The sequence below is a fragment of the Cupressus sempervirens genome, chromosome 6 (genome assembly GCF_028749045.1).
Source record: "Cupressus sempervirens isolate cs-2001-9-10 chromosome 6, ASM2874904v1, whole genome shotgun sequence".
NCBI classification, from domain to species: domain Eukaryota; kingdom Viridiplantae; phylum Streptophyta; class Pinopsida; order Cupressales; family Cupressaceae; genus Cupressus; species Cupressus sempervirens.
Window position 1 is genome coordinate 683,186,032 of NC_143123.1, and position 18,978 is coordinate 683,205,009.

An 18,978-nucleotide genomic window follows, 5' to 3' on the forward strand; every position below is an offset into this window, starting at 1 on the left:
CTAATTTATATGCTACATTGGAATACAAAATCAAATAGATTAATACCACCTAGTAAGAGGGATTCTAATTTAATAAATTTTTCCCCAGACTTTCTATTCCTTTTGTTGGTTAGAATAAAAAAGGGGATAAATAAGACCAATATATAAATGACTAATCAAGACAAAACTATGATCTTATCAACCAAAAAGTAGATGCAAAAGGAGATAAAGGTGAATTAAAATGCACCTAGAATCAAAATGAGATAAATGAAGACTTAAACTGTTGAATCTTGAAAATACTTGTAACTGATAATTTGAGGTCCCAAGCTCAATATCTATCTACACTTGGAATTGTACTAATATTTGTACAGAATAGAACACGTTAAACATTTTGTTTCTCGGTACATAAAATTTGAAAATTTTGTGTCCACGTACAAAACATTTGAACCATTATGCACTTGGGGTTTTCCACTAGGAAAAATTGAAGAATGTGTATCTCAATTTTGCAATGCCATAAAATTTTCCATAGATGAGTCCAAGATCTAGTGTACTTGCAAATCTAAGAAATGTGTATGGTGGCTCCATTTTGGTGATTCCCACCTCTACGAATAACTAATATAGTAGAGATAATATTCATAGTTCTTGTGAATCTAGATTATGTTTGAAATGCTATGAGCTAAAGTGCATAAATGCAATGTAAAGATCTATGCTAATGTGATAGAGTAAACCCTGTATGAAAATGTTTGTCAATGTGTGATTGAAATTGTGAAGTATCGATCCAAAGCACGAACATGTAAATATGAAGATAACAAGAAATCATACTCGATACAAAGAAGAAGGAGGAAATCTAATAATGAATTGGCAATCTGCCAGAGTCATCATAATCCTTCTATAGCTCCATATTAATGTTGAAAATGTTTTGAACTCTTGATAGAATATTGATCTAGAATTTATTTTCAAGTTCTCACTTAATGGGATGCCTTCAAATTGGGATCCAACCTTGCAATTTTGTTTATCTTTCCAAAATAAAGTTTAAAGCTTGATTTTATACCAAATTAGGAGATAAAACTGAGAGATTTGATCAAAAATCTTAATCCTTTGCTAAATCAATGAGATAAGTATTTGTCAAAGAATTCCACTATGCGTCACCTATCTACTCATTACTATATATCATCCATTCTAACTATATGTGTCTCTATTTACATACTTGCACATGGCCCATAATAGGATGTGTTATTAGCATTTGGAGATTATTAGGATACTGTTGGCATTACCTATTGGAGACCAATACTAAAGAAGTGTAAAATAATTTGGTTATTATATGGTTGTCATTGATGGTAACCCATAGTATCCATAGCCCTATTCAATGATAACTAAGTTAGTTCATCACAATAGGTTAGCTAGAAAAGGAAGAGGGTAATCAATAAAGGTAGAACACCAATAATGATCAATGGTCATATGACACAATCAATGATTATAGTAGAAAGGTTGAAAGTGTTAAAGAAAATTCACAACCAATCATGAACAAAGTCAATATATTAAGATGTGATTGCATTGGATAGTGTGGTACAAAAAAGTGAAAGATAAGAGATATCTAGATTGGCATGAGTTGGATCAATATAAGGAAAAGGTGCAAGGTTATATTGGGAAAGAGGTAACACATTTTGATCACTCCAAGAGGTAGACAAGTAAACATAGTTGAAGGTCAATAAGATGAGAGTAAATTGTAATTAGACTCCAATATATGTGAGAAGCTTAAGGTGAATGAGAAGGAAGCCTAAAGTTTGAATGGATGGTTAGGATTAAGAGGAAAAAGTACAAATTTAAGTAAATAGGTTATATAATGGGATAATGATGTGATTAAGAAAGAAGGTAGACAGTGAACAAGAAGTGAAGCTAGTAGAAGAAGAAGAGTGATCAAGCAGTAGTGTTCAAGACACTAGTTTTTTACTAACAAGGAGTTCTAAAACTAGATTAGTGATTTAGTTATTTACTAACAATTACAACACATAAATCCCTAAATTGGGTGAACCCTAACATGTTCTAGTTGTAAATCCCTGTGTAGGGTAGACTCTATAAAGAGTTTTGTAAATTCTTTTGCAAGGTAGATGCTAGCATATTTGTTTGTACTTCTAAACCCCTAGAAAGGGTAATTGTATGTTATTAGTCAGGTAATCATTTACTGTAGTAGTGAGCTTTGTGGGTACCATCCCCATGATGACTTTTATCTTCTAACAAGGGTTTCTATGATACCAAAAATTTTATACTTTGCATATTGGTAGTAGTGATATGTTTTACTATTCGAAAGTTAGTAATTCAATTTTATAGATAAACGTTTAAAATGTGTGTACTGATTCACCCCCTCCCCCCACTCCAGTACTTAAGAATCCTAACAATTGGTATCAGAGCACTGGTCCTCTTGTTAAGTATAATAGCTTGAGGGAAAGATCCATAATCATGGAAAGCTATGTGTATTAAAAGAAACTTGAAAGAGATAATGATATAATTCAAGAGATGTAGGAAAAGCTGAGAAAATTCATAGCTATGAGATAGGAACTGACTAGCAGGCTGAAAGATAGTCATGACTACATTGAACAACTATTTGAAGGTGATATGTCTGAATAATCTAAAGAAGCAATTATAAAATTGATGGAAAATAATCAAAAGATCAAAGAAAAAGTGACCAACACAATAAGAGAAATGGAAAGTCAATCAAACAGATTGTGTGAAGACATTGAAGGAAAAAGAGTTGCTAAGGAAGCTAGGAAAGCTATAAAAGATGCCAACAGAAATGCTATGAATGCACTACTTGAAAAGAAGGAATAACTTTTCAATATATCTTAGGAGAATGATATTATTAATGAACACCTTCGTGTAAAGTGGTGCAAGTAGGAGGTGGTGTACTTGTTCTTATTACAAACTCTAACACTAGGCTTCTTCCAAGCCTACAACCATATTACCATTAGCCCCTCTGGACTCTTCCAAGGTTAGAGACCAGGTGGTTGGCCTATTCTTCATGCCACACTCACCTATTCCAAATATCACTACCTAAACCTTCACAAACTCAACCAACTATCTCTCACAACACACAATACCTCCACTACCTTACACCGTCGGGGATCTTTCACAATACCATACCCTAAACTAATTCTAAAAGGCTTAACTCATTACCAATAAAGAGATTTCAAACATGCATAAGATTCTACACACCTTGGTGGGCTTCAAAACACCAATTCTCATAAACAAACCTAATGAGGGCTCTTTCTTGTAGCCCTACCTTTGGATTTAGGTAAGAAATCAAGATATTTCAAAATTCTACCAAAACTAAATGCAGATTCAAATACCCATTACTAAACTCTCTCCAATTCCAAAATCTTAAGTTTCAACTAATCATTAGGGCATTCAACTTGCAGGCCCTAATCTAGGCTAATAGGCCTAAAACACTCCCTCAAACTACAAACTCACTAAACTTTCAAATAACACCACCAAATGAACTTGAATTCATAATTACCTTACTAAGAGCTCTCAAAATTCTAACTTTAAGGCTCCTAGTCCTTGAGGAGATGGTAGATTCTTTAAACCCTTGTCATAGTGAGGGTTTCATGGTTATTTTAGGAGCTAACCTCAAACTTCCATTACATCGACTGCTAACTCTTCTCATGAATCCTCCAGCATCCCAAGAGTGAATTCAAACCTTCCATCTCATAGGTAGACTCTGAGTAAACCACTATCACATTTCTTGACTAGTATATTACAGTATTACACATGCAACAACATATGCCTTATATATCCTCGGCCAACTCTACCATAGGAAATAGGTTTATAGTATGAACCAATAGAATGGAATTCTAAAACATCATAGAAAACCCTTTCATCCTCCCTAACTCCATATAATTAAATATGCAACCAAAAATGGCACTGCACTCTGACAATGTACAGAATTTATTGTCTAAAATAGGGAGCAATGATATTGTGTCAACGACTCAATGATACTAGGTGCATCAAAATTCATTCTATATCTCATTCCATCATAAATGAAACTTAAGAATCACCATAACCTCAAGAGAGAGAAGGTATATGGACTGCAATTCAAATACCAATATATTGGCAGTATTCACAAAATGTTGATTTCTATTTCAAAAACCATACACAAAACCCTTCATTTCTCTTCTCCACATATCCTCCTATATATTCTACATGAGATTACATTATTTTATACAAAAATGTAATCTTTCACCTCCTATAAGGGCTCGTCCAAGATGGATGAACTTCCATCTTCCTAAAACTTGTCATTTTGCAAAAATGTTGTCAGCAATGTTTTTTTGACAATTTTTACACTGTTTTGGATATTTTGCATTTTATGGTCTAATATGCTTTCTTTTCACCCTAAATAGGTTTAAATGTTCATTCTGACATTTTAACACTACATTACACTCCATTTATGGCCTTGTATGGTATTTTTCTACTTTTGACTCACGACACATGAACTTGGTCAACATGACCTTAATTGAACACCTAAAAACATGAATTGAAATAAGTAATTCCCTAATCTATCAAGACTCAAAAAAATATTAACTAGGACTCAAAATTCCATGGAGATAGTTAGGGTGCTCCTACACCATAAAGAATATGGAAAATGAAGAGATTATAATTGAAAAAACAAAGGTTGAAAGAAGAAATGAAAATTTGAGAAAATAACTGAAAATTGAGAAGGATACAAATGAGAAGCTAATGCAACACAATGAAAACTTGTAAAATCTTGATGAATGACTAAACAACCAAAAAAGACATAATGATGCAATGCATCTTGGATGCAAAGGTCAAGAAGGAAGCATGATAGGTGAAACATCTAAAGGTGAATCCAAGAAGAAATGACAAAACTCAAAGGGAACCAAAAACAATTCAAACAAGAGTTTTAAAAAACCCACTTGTTTTGATTATGGAAATATTGGTCATACTATAAATGCATGCATAAGAAAACCTTCCAATAATTACAATTCATTTAAATGTCATTGCTCTAATTATCATAAGTATGGACATGTTGCATATGAGTGTAGATCTAAACCTATAACTAGTTATTATAGTTTCAATGGTTATTGATATGCATGTAATAGGTATGTACACAAAACTAGGGAATACATATTTAAGACACCTAGATCACCAATTCAATTGGTGAAATCTTATAGAAGGGAACAACAATTCAATCCCACATGTTATGCATGTAGAAAATCTAGATGTTTAATAGAGAACTAAAAGTTTAGAACACATGGAGAAATACCATAAATTATCTAGCAGTACAGTGTTTTCAATGCAATAAGATTGGGCATATTATAAATGATTGTAGGTTCAAGAACCAATAACCTAGCTAGTCATGAAAAGGAAAAATGAAGAATCTTGTGAGTCTTTATGATATTAGAAATAAGATGAAGAAGATGTGGATTAAGAAGGAAGAGTAACTGGAATAGGTAAAGTCATTTGGAGAAACATCATTGACCCTGATAGAATGAATTCATCTTCAAACTAAGTACACACTTTCTTAGGGGAGAGCACACATAAATGAAACTTATCTACTAATGTTCATGGTTAAGAATGGAATGATGAAGATGCAAGATATGGTGCAAAGGTATGGTGAATTGATTGTTTTAAAATAATTTGGATAGTTTGACTAGTCATGTATTGAATGCTTTAAATATTTCATAAGGTACATTTAGTTTAAGTAGTCATAATTGTTGAAGAAGCACTAACCGATAAGTGTTTGTTAACTGATGACAAGACATTATTCCTATCACTGGTAAAGGTATTATTTAAGCTATTAGTGACTATGATGTCTATTTCATGATTATTTATAGTGAAAGAGTGATTCATTTTATGCCTTTTATTCATGACTGTGTAGTCAAGAGCAACATTATGCATTATCAAAAGATTGATTAACATAGGTATTGAAACTTATGAAGATAAATTACTATCATGTTATCATGAGCCCTTAATCAGCCTGTCACAAGCTATCAATTTAATTTTTTAATCATCTAAATCAAAGAAATAATGGCAAAGAATGTTGAAACACATTTTTTTATTATCAATAAGGAAGAATATTGGCCAATTTGCACACCCCAAGTGGATAGAAAGTTTGACGTGGACATGTCTAGTGCACTGTGTGCTATACCATAAGGATTATTGATGCTAGAGTATGTTTAGGACTACATTAAATGCAATATTGAAGAATTAGGAGCTAAAACAATCAAGAAACCTTATGAGAAGATGTGTTCAAGTGGAGTGTTGAAAGATAAACACAAGAATTTTTCAAATTAAATGTTTGACCTATGCAGTGGATATTCCAATCAAATTTCACCTGTAATTGATAAGATTTGTACTCAGACAATTCTATGACAAATTCATGGGGTTGAACAAACCACACAAGTTGTCAAAGATAATAATTGATAGAGTAACAGGTTTTATAGCTCAAGGAGAGGAGTGTATGATAAGGAAAATCCCAAAAATTTTGTTAACCAACCTAACTAAGTCAAGATATAATGGGAGGGCTATGAGTGTTGATCACATAGAAGATGTAAAACTTACAATATCCCAAGTGGTGTCATTTACGTTGCATAGCACATTGTAAAAAATGACATGATTTATGACCTATGTGAGATGGTTAGAACATAACTACTAGAGAACTTGAAGAGATCAGAGAGGGATATTATATAAATACATATTTATTTCCTAGTTGATATAGATACATGGATATTGCAGGCAGTAGAACCCATAACCCACTGGCTTCCACTTATGGGATATGAGGTTGAAGAAGATGAAGTTAGTATTCATGGTGGCACGTTGCTGTCCAAACCAATGGACAAAAGTGAAAGAAGATTTGAAACCTTTGAGGAAATTCTCATAGGTATATTTAAGGAGGCAAAGACACTAATGACAAAGAGAAAGATTAAGAGGAAATCAATATGTCAAGTTTAGAAGATACTTGGTCAAAAGGTTGGAATATCATGAACATCTAATATTGTGATTAAAGATACATTAACAAACATTCTATCCACCTACAAGAGAGTAAAGAGTAAACCTATTCAATCAATTTCCAAAGAGGTGAATACTAAACTAGCATAGAGGAAGAGATAAGATACCAAAAAAATCTGAAGAAAGAAAAAGCATGACAAAAAGAAAAAGGAGGAAGCTAAGGCTACAAAATCTAGCAAGGAAGTTGTTGAACTAAGGAAGAGAGGAATGTAGAGTAAAGACCCTATAATAGTGAAGTTTTCAAAGGTATAATATATATCAATGGCCTAATAGTGGTTAATATAAGGTACAAAATTAGTAGTGATGATGACAAGAAGAAAATTGAACATGTAGTGATCCAACATGTTCATAAATTCAAAACACCTCTAGAATTGCATTCTATGATTCCAGATGAGTTGAAAAAATACTACATGGAATCTAGTCATTTTCTTTGCAATTGGACAAAAAATTATAGAGAAATCGCTAATGGAGCTATAGCATGATCTAATCTGTAAGGATGCAAATATTATATGTGAAGTTCACAAAAAGGAACTTGGAGTGAAAAGTAGAGTAAAAATAATTCTCATACAAGATACATAAAGTCTTCATATTGAAACGATTCACATGTGTAGGAAAATTTGTAAACTCAAGGAGGAAACACAGGGACGCTCATAACCTATTCAAATTGATTACACATATATAGTTGAAGAGACAATTGGAAATGTTGTGCACAATATTACTAGTCAAGTACAAGGGATTCAACATGAATCACCCAAGGAACATGAAGAAGCAAAACCACCTAAAAATATTGATGAATTACTTGAAGAAAGTCAACAAGGAGAAAGAAAATACCCTACTAAAGAAGAACACTAAGGAAAAAGTTAAGTCTTCAACAAAGTGTGCAAAAGGAGTATAAACCAGTTACAGTTATAATAAAAGAAGAATAGAAAGATTTAGTAGAGGAAAAAACTATTCTCTCTTTGGTAGATTTCAATAAGATAAACCAAAAAAGTTAATGGAATACTCATAAAAAGGAAACAAGATATCAAAAGAAGAAGAAATATGGGTTAAGACAAGCACAAAGCATCTCAGTTGAGTTGGTACTTAAGGTTGAATAAACTCAAAAGATCCTATAATTGATCAACTAGATACATTGATTAAAGATATCTATGATCACAAGACAAAATTATAGACCGCAACAATAATTAGTGTTGAGGAAAGTATGGAGAAGAAAATGATACGAAAATTGGTGGAGAGAGTTACTGAAATAAGAGGAAAGCTAGTAGATTTGGTGAAGGAAATAAAAAAAGCCAATATTAGGTCCAATTACTACATTCAATGAAGAAGCCCTTGCATAGATTTGAGACATATACAAGAAGAAAAAGATATTAGAATGATGAATATATTTGAGCTTCAAACACATTTATCCCCTATCCTAGAGGTCATGCAAAATAATTTAAAGACAATAAAGGAAGCATTGGCATTTCTAAATGCAAATTCATTTGGTAATGTGGATTAGACAACAACCAAGATGCATGAACAAGTCATTTCCCTAAGTCATTTGAAGAAGACATGGGAGATATAAATGAAGTAAAAAAAATCAACTACAAGGCTATCTTTGATAGGTTATAAATAAATGTCTACCTATTAGAGATTATACATTTAGAATTATTGTCAAGGGATGACATGTTTGTTAGAAATTTTTAGAATAACTAAGGGGGCGGGGGGGGGGGGGGGTTGAGTCAGTTACTCAAGGCCCATAAGTACCATTTGAGCAATTAAATATATAAACATTCAGTATTCTTCTTATCATGTTCTTGCTTGGTCTCCACTGTATTGATAAACAAAATTACTATCCTAAACATAAAATACTTGTTGAATGTAAACTTTATCAAATGTAAAACATCATAAAATATTCATCACAAGTTTGACACTAGGATTTTATGTGGAAACCCAATTTGGGAAAAAACACCACCAACATGTTACCACTTTTTCACTCTTTCAAAGTGAGCTTTGTTAGGATACAACCCTACTAAAGGTTACAAAACACACAATTAAATATGACCTAGTTAGAGGATATAACCATCGTGTTAGGAGTAGCCTTGTCAAAGGACTTTGATCATTCCATTTAGAATGTCACCTTGCTAAAGGATTTACAAAGAGTGTTAAGTCCTTCAAATGACTATTAGTTCAACCTCAGTTAAAAGGATTTCGATTCAAACTATTTACAATTATTAGATAGAAAACAATAGGGTTTGATCTATATAATTACAACTCACTTTTGCAAGTTCAGGTCACTATTCGGTTCATGTGTTGATTTATTGATAAGTTTCCCATTATCATATTTGTCCTTAGCTTGCTTCGCAACCCTTCAAGCAGTCAATCTACTTCTTTCAACAAACTTAAGCCTTCTGCTCTGATTTAATTATCAACTTCAAAAACATCTATGCAAGTAATTCCTTTCTTTTTCTTTGCTCTCACTTTATCTTCATTCACACTCACACTTCTTCCTTTACTTTATGCCTCCATAAATAGGTAATTCTTGATTTACCATTTTTCATAATCACCGTAGATCTTAGGGTTTATGATCTGGTTCAATATGATTCGTTGTATCTATCCACCTTCTTGATCATCCTCTAGAAACTTCTTTGGAATCCATCTATTAGGTCTTTACCTAATCCCCTTCTTGAATTTAATGATCCAACTCATCAATATTATCTTCAACATAGTTTACATGTCCCAAGAAATCAATTGAGTCAGCTAGAAATCATAATTTCTCAAATACATTCACAATACCATTACTCAAAAATTAGTAAGTTTTGATACTCGACCATCACTTAATCACTCAGTCATTATAGAACTTCTTGGCTCAGCATCAAGTAACTTGCTTGGTCAATACCGATGCTTGGTCAACAATAGATTTGCTTAGTTTGCACTAGCATCACTCAGTATTTATTAATCTTTTACTCTTTTGCTTGGGTAAGCTTTACATCCATGATATAAACAATCACTTTTTCTTATGAAGTCTAACTAATCAAATGTCCATTGTAGCTTCCTTTTCATAACTCAGCCTTTCCTCTTAGGTGCTATTGTTATGAGCAATCTCTCAAATCCTCTTCATCAATCAACTAGATAAAACATTTAGATCAGATAACAACATGTCTTATCAGTAGATTTGACATCAGTGATAAAATAACAATTGTTCCAATTGTAAGTTTTCAACAATCTCCCTCTTTGGCATTAATAGAAACATCTTAATACATCTTATAATAAATATCTGTGTAGGAATACAATTTCCCTCTTTGCTACCATGCAATCCAAGAGATTTCACTATCATGAGTGATCAATATCATTCTCTCCCTCTATAGTATATATGGTATATATCTCATATATATCTCTCCCTCTTTCACAACAATGCCAAAGACACTTAGCATTTTTAACTTCAATCATTTCCTACATTTGAATTATGTAGATATTTGCATGTCTATTTGAATTCTCTATCATCTATCTATGATTGGTCTATTATACTAATCTTCTTCTTAACTTCACTACCTTAGGCATCTCCTAAAGTAGAACTTTCTGAATCAATGTGTGTGATATTCTAATTAGCACATTTGATGCAATGCACCTTAACTCTTTAAGTTGCCTTATTTAGGGGAACCATACTTAATTTATCTCTAAGATATTCGTGAGCATCTTTGGGTAAGGCTTTAGTGAATATGTCAACAATTTTTTCTTTAGTGTGCACATATTCTAACTTCACTTCTTTGTCTTGAACTAGTTCTCTCAAGTAGTGATACTTGATAACAAAGTGCTTGGTCTAAGTGTGCATCATTGGATTCTTGAAATGTTGATAGCACTAGTGTTATCATAATAGATAACCACTAGATCGATAATCTCTTCTTTCATTCCTTTTAGTAATTGCTTGATCCACATAATGTTTGAATAGTTCACTATAGCAACCACATACTCATCTTCAACTATTGATTGGGATATACAATTATGTTTCTTTCTTGTCCAGGACACCAATCTCTTTTCTCGAAAGAATGAACCTCCACCATAATCTTCTATATGTTTTAGATATCTCAATATCCTTTTTATTTCCATCATGTGATCTTCTTTAGGATTTTTTGAAAATCTAGAAACTATCCCAACTGCTACAATATCATGTCTATTATGAACAAATATTGAAATTTTCCAATCACTGATCTATAAAATGTTTGGTACACATCAAAAAATTCATCATTTTAAGATAAATTATTGTTAGAGATAACAATGGGAAAGTAAGTTATGGGGGGGGGCTAGGGGGTGGGGTTTGTTAATGAGCACTTAAAACTTTGCCTCAAAAACATATCACTATTAGCCATCTCAACAACTTAAAATGTAAATTGAAATAACTTAGCATGCATCACATACATAGCAGAAAGTAAATAACACATAACACAATAAATTGGTTACTCATAAACCCTACAATGAGAAGGTAAAACTAGGGTGGAGATGATTGTTAGTCTAAAAATGGTTTTGACACTTGAGTGCCAACACACTTAACCACTTTCTACATTGAAGCCGAGTACACTGTGTATGTCGAGCCACAGCATGTGCCGAGTCAGGAAATCCATCAGGTGTCGAGTAGCCTTCAAGTGTCGAGCATGATCCAAGTGTCGAGCAATATATAGAAGCCGAGTTACATAAAGGATGCTGAGCATATATAGGAGCCGAGTTACATAAAGGATGCCCAACATATACAGGAGTCGAGTTACAGAAGGTGTCGAGCATCAGGAAGCAGTAAGTGCCAAGTAACTCAGAATCAGCATATGAGTTTGTAACTTCACAAACTTAGATGTAAACCATTTTCATGGCCGAAATATGATGAATCTCAAAGGATTTAAGTGATAAGATAAAATCATTTATATTTTCTATGCAATCTTCATGCAGCCAATAAGAAAAATGGAGAAGGCATGCAACCAATGATAAAAGTGCAAGGAATAAGCAAAAATCAGAGATTAAATATGGATCGTAGATCCATGTCTAACCCTAAGTCTTCGTATATCTTTATAAGGAAGACTAAGTCTCATTGCATGGATAGGGGACGAAGGTGTGGAAGGAAAACTATTTATAGAATGAAGTATATAAAGACTTAGAAGAAGAGATCAGTAGGAGAATATTCAGTTAATTAGAACAAAGCAGGGGACACAAACGAGTATCAGATCTCAAAGGATTAGGTTAGAAGAAAGTAGTTCAAGTGCCTGTATTCAGCAATCAAAGATTGTAAGCTATCAGGTTTATTATACCTAATACTCTTTAGCCATTGTATTAGAAAGGAAATCCTATGATGATAGGTTAGCTTAACAGCTATTTTGTAGATCCTTTAACTAGGTGACTAAATCCTTTGATAGGGTAACACTTCATGTAAAGTGTTTGTAAATCCTTTAACCAAGTCACTATTGATACTGTGTAAAGCCTTTGATAGGGTAGGCATTTAATAGGGTAGACCATTAGAAGTGGTTAAACATTATTACTGCAGTGATTTTGTGGGTATCATCCCCACCCTATTTTTACCTTCTTATTTCTGGAGGGTTTCTGGGTTACCAAAATCTCAAGTGTTATGTGGTGATGCATATTTATTTCTCATGATTGCTTAATGTTTATATGCATGCATGTTCATATCAAAGATATGTTATTAATGATTTAAAACAGATTAGAAACTAGTACTTCTGATTCACCCCCGCTCTCAGAAGCATTCTTTCCAATAAGATATTCCAACAATTGGCATCAGAGCCTAGTTTTTCTCAAAAAGGAGCCTAACAGCTTGGAGGAAAAGATCTAAAGATGGAATTTTTCAAACTTGGAAAGATCATTGAAAACTAGGTGATAGATGTGCATCTCACTCTACAAAAAGTAGAGGAAGCTAGAGTGGAATTAAGAAAATCTTTGAAAAGAAGAAAGGAGATAGCCATAGCTAAAAATGACATCCACTACAAGGAGATTGATACCACACAAGTGTTTGCCAATGGAGACACTAAAGAATTTGATGCAACAATAGTAGAACTGATGGAGAAAAACAAAGTTCAAGAAGAAGAGATAAGATCTCTCAAGATGGAACATGAATCACAGGCCATAATGTTATGTGAAATCACTGAACAAAAGAAAAGAGCAGTTGAGGATAGAATCATGATAGAAGATGACAAAAAAAATCTTGCAAACAAACTGGAAGAAAAATGTACTGAATTAACAAGGATCTCAAACATGCAGATGGATACACTTGCTCAAATGATGAACCTTCATCATGAACTTAATATGAAAGATATTGAGATCTCTACTCTGAGGATGCAGAATGAACAATTGCAGAATGAACTGAACAGAGAAAAAGAGATAGCAGAGAATCTCAACAAGTCAAGCGAAGCCATAAAATACTTTACACAGTTGCTAAAATTCTCAAGATTAGCCCATGATACATCAGGACTTGGATACAACAGCACTGAAGTTGGTGAATCATCAAAGAGTGTTGAGCAAATAAGTGAGAAAGGTAAGGATTCTAAACTCACTTGTCATTACTGTAATAAAAAGGGACATACTACTAATATTTGTAGGAGTAGAAGAATCAATCAGCTAAACACACACAAAAGCAAGAGTTACTGTCACAAGTGTAACATACAAGGACATATGACACAAGATTGCAGATCCAAAATCCCACAAACACAAAGATTTGATGGACATTGTCATAATTGCAAGAAATATGGCCATAGGGCATTCAAATGCATATCAAAGCCTATGTGGACATCAAATCAACCAGTAAAAGGGAATGAAAGTCACTATCATTGGGATTATAACACTAGGTACAATTGTCACTATTGTCAGGAATATGGACATATACCCCAGAATTGCATAAGAACACATTTCAAGGGGAATTATAAAAGGTGGTTGAGCCAAACCACATGTTTCAGTTGCTTGAAAACTGGTCATACCAGCAAAAACTGTCCTACAAGGTCCAAAGCACCAAATACTAAAGCCAACAAAGGAAAAGAGAAGATTGATGTCATAAGAGGACAAATGAATAAGACTTGGAAGAAGAGAGATGAGTGCAGTACATCAAGAAAAGGGATCACTTCACCTAATGGGTCAAGTGATCACATTTCATCAAACCAAGCATAAGAGAGATATATGGGACTGATATACAAAGTTATATCATACATCAGTCCTAAGAAAAAGAAGCACTGAAAAGAAGAAATAAACATAAGATAAGATGGTAAGACTAAACTTGAACAATGATGTCGAGTTGTCTTTGGATGCCGAATGAAACTGCTTTGGATGTCGAGTAAGTATAGTTGTCGAGTGGATGCCGAGTTGAAAAATATTTGGAAGCCGAGTGACAGGTGTAGGTACTAAAATGCATTAAATGCAAAAGTTTCTTTTGTCACTTAAAAGTAAAAATTGATTCATTCTTGAGCCATTCAAACGAAGAGTGATTTCCTTGAGCATGATTGAGCAACTTTCAAGATTTCAACTAGTGATTTGTAGCAATTCAATATCTACCCAAGCAATCTAAGTATCTATCCAGGTATTCCCTTCAAGTGCCGACTTTTATAGTTTGAGAAGTTTACTTTAATAATTAAAACCCTAAGTTCAGATATAAATAACATCTAGTTCAAAAATGACCCAAGGGAAAATGAGCCATGAGATTCAACTTGTCAGCAACGAAGTTAAGCGACCTAAGTTTAGACCTATACCAGAGGTTGCATACAAAAATGATCTTGTTGGTGCCCTATCTGCCATCCCTGAAAAAGTTGTTATGGTTCAGGATGTGCGAAAGTGCTATAATTGTAAAATAGGAGCCATAGGAGATTTGGAACTCTTTAATGCCTATGACAAACTCTATGAAAATGGTATTCTGAAAAATGAGTTTTTTGTCATAGAAAAGAAGGGTTTAACCAAAGCCCTAGTTTTTCCAATCGTATTAAAAAATGAGTGGATACACATTATACTAAGTAGAATTCATGATGGATCATTTTGGTTAGAAAAAGGGCAAGTCAAGATTACTAAGAAAATGGTTCATAGGGTTACAGGTTTTCCACCCCTAGATTGGCCAAAGACATTGAGGAGTGAAAAGAAGGAAACAATTGAGAAGAACACAGGTGCAAAGTGGAACAATAGAGGAATGACCATAGATACCATTACTGATCCCCTTTTAGATCTTGTTGTAAGAATCATATAACATAAGTTTTACCAATCTAGCAGGTTAAATAGTGTACCCTACATAGCAGTAGATGTGGCACATAAACTTGTAAAGAAAGACCACACTTATGACCTTGCAGAGCTCTTGTTGCAATAGATCAATGAAAATCTTGGAGCTATTAGAAAGTCCAAGGGCGCACAGTGCAAATTTGGTTCAGTGTTGGTTTGTATGTTCTTCTATGTAATGAAGGAATTCCCTTCATTTGGCAAAGTCAACTAGAGTCAAAATAAAACCATTGTTGATCAAATTAATGATTTCATTGCACAAATGGGAGATAGCTTTGATGATCAAATGTCTATCTATTTCGAGGATTTGAAAAATGCAATGAAGAACAGAATGAGAATACCAGTTTCACTGGTAGAAAAGCATATAAATGACATATGTTTTCTTGTTGATATTGATGACACTTACATTCAAGCAGTCCTTCCAAGAATAAGATGGCTTAGACCATTGGGATATGAGCTTGATGTTGACCAAGCTTCTGCAACCATCACAGCATTACTTGCAGAGGAAATGGACAAATCTGCCAAGGCATTTGGAACATATGACACTGTAAAATCAAGAGTTATTATAGAACTCAAGACAACCTCAGCAGTAAAGAAAAAGGACAAGTTGGTAAAGCAGATAAAGAAGAAATTTGGTGTTGGAGAATCAAGTGCAGCAGGTGAAGCAGAAGAGATTAGTGGAGGAGAAGAAGAAGGTGAGCCAGAACAAAAGCCACTTGAATTGCCTCAAAGTCAAGGAGAAGAGAAAGATGAGAGTGCCGAGGAAGAGAAACCAAGGAAGCACCCATCAGAGGCAGAGTCATCAAAAGGAAAACAAAGACACCTCCTACTTCCCAGCCTTCACCAAAGAATTTTTTCGTGCAAACGCCTAAGAAGCCAACAACTAGAGCTACAACAAAGGCCTCTACCCAAAAGGCTAAGGAGGAAGCCACAAAGAAGAAGAACACAAAGGCACAGGAAGAGCTAAAGAAAAGGAAAAGATATGTGGCCCAACCTGATACTGATGAAGAAGATTAGAATGAAAAGGTAAGTCCTCCTAAATCTTCAATTGATATATTATGTGAGAAGATTAGGAATGAAGACTTAAATGAAATGAAAAAGACTGATTTCAATAAGTTTAGTAAAGAGGAACAAAATAGCATAGAAGAATCAGTCTATGCATTAATGGCACAGTTCAACTATACACCTCTTGAACTAGATGAACAATTGCCAAAGGAATTGTCTAAAATTATAGAAGACAAATGGCATTTCTATCTAATTATTGAGAAAGAGATGAGGGAATCAACCCTAGCAAACCTACTGCCTGATTTAACAAAAGAACAAGTAACTCAAGAAGTCAAAAGGCATAGCAAAAGGTTTACACCTAAATATAGGGCATTCTCCATCCTGCAAAACAAAATTGAAGAAGTTGTGCAGAGAACAACAAGGGTTTGGAAAAACTTATACAAGACAATTGAAGAGGTATACAAAGAGGAAGTTGTTGCTAAACCTGAACAAAGAAGGAAGAGGAGAGAAGAGAAAACAGAAGAAGAGAAAAAGGTTGAAGAAGAGGAAAATAAGAAAGAAAGAGAGGAGGAAAGAAAAGATGAAGACAAAGGAACTGATGAACAGCGAAGTGTGCAAGACACGCATCTTTCACCTCCTAGCTCGCCTCACTTGCCTACCACACTTGCAGAAATCATAAAGATTAAGGATGTTGTTGACACCACATGTCAAAACATCAATTCATTAACTGCAGCGGATCTTACTAAGATCCTTGACCAAACAACTCTACAAGCACAATTGTGTACAAGTCCCATATTGGTCAGTGTGGGAAATCTTCAAAAGTCAGTAGACAAACTCAAAGAAGTCAAGGTGCCACCACAAGAACCACCTCAAACCATTCAGACTATTGGGCTTACATTTCTACCACCTCCGTCACCACCAAGATTAGCCACTCAAACTCATGAGGAGCCGAGTGCAACAACATAGGTAGTAACAGGGACAACAGTTCAGACATCGAGTACACCTCTAGCAGCAGTGACATAAGAAGAAGAAGACAAGCAAGAAGGAGAGGATAAGGAAGAAACTCAAGATAAAGAGGAGTCTGCAATACAAACTTTGGTTGAATTACCAAAAATAGGAACTCCCACCAAACCCATTCATAAGTTGAGTACTGAAACAATGACCTTACATGTTAGTTCACCAAGTTCAAGTTCTACTAGGGTAGCTAGGACCATTCATTATGGTATTCCTGAGCTTGATGAAGAAATTAAAATACCCTATTATGATTCAAGCACTCTAAATGAGGAAAAAATAAATGAAATACATAGTGCATTGGATAAGAGAAGGAGGCAAGAGGCAATAAGGAAAGACTACAAATACAAGCAGGCAATGAATGAGATAAAAGATATATTCATGGATGCTTTTAGTCTTCAACCTCCAAATGCAAACATGCCAATACTTGAGCAATTATCTGATATAGTTGACCAAGTAAATAACGAAGACCATGATACTAATGTAAAACTAATGGAATGGTCAGAAAAGAAGTTTGTAGGCAAAGTCAACCAAAAAATAGCTAATAACATAATTTTGGGACAAGTTGATCTAGCCAAGAAATTGGAAAATGTAAAGAGTGTATTAGGGAACATATTTTCCCTTTATAGCAAATTGTGTGACTTTTCCAGGTTCACACTATTGGTCTGAATTTTCACATTTGCAGAAATTATGAAAATTTTAGTGAAAAATCATTTGAGTTTTTAAATGTTGCAGACTAGGGTTTTATTTGCAAGTGATTTTGAAAAATTTTAGGTTGCCTTAGTTGTGCCTTGTTTCATATGATGGTAGATTCTATCAAATTCCCAAGGTTGGTCTCTTAATTCAGCCATGAAAATGCCCTAAATCTGAAAACCCTAGGTCCCCGTTCGATTTTTTTTGAAAAGGATTTGTAAAGGGTTTAAAGTTCATCCTTTACAGTCTTACGGTGTAAGTTTTCTCGTAAGAACAGAGTACCTTTTTCCTTTTGTTCCCGTGCTCGCATTTCATAGTGTAGCGAAGAAACGTAAAGTATTTCATGTTCTACGAGGCTACGAGTAAGCAATTTGAGCGAAGGGGTAGAGAGGTATTGAGTTGTGATCTACGCATATACATTTCAATGGATAGCGTAAAGGCGTAATACCCCGACATGGTGTAAAGCTTGATCTGAAAGGTGCATGAAAGGTTTTACGATTTTACAGATAAAAGGTTTTCGTAAGAGCAAAAGTAAGGTTCAATAGTGTTTACGTGCATATGCTTTTGAGTTTGCGGACAACCATAAAGCTTGATTTTAGCAGTAAAGGTGTCGAGTGGGACCTGTTGAATTGTCAGATGGGCCTTGGTGTAAGCGAATCAGATAAAGACATGACATTTATGTCAGATGGGCCCAGCCCGCATGGCATAGGACTTAAGGTATGAATTTTGCATGTGCACGAAATCAATGGCAATGTTATTTTTAAATTTTTCTAAGATCAAATCTTGGTCATTGATATTTAAGAAGGGCAGTTTTTGTCATTACGCCCTTACGCTTGCAAGGTAAGTGTATGAACAAAGGGTTGTTTTATCTTTTCTCTGTAGTTACGAGTTCAATTTCAGTGTACAAGCGTAAGTTGGGTTTCAATGTTCTCCGGTGCTACGTTGAGCGTGCAAGTGTAAGTTGAGTTTCAAGGGTTCTTCGGCCTTACGCCTAGCATAAGATCAAAAGTGAGAAGTACCAAGTTCTACGGTGTTCTGAAATTGGTCATC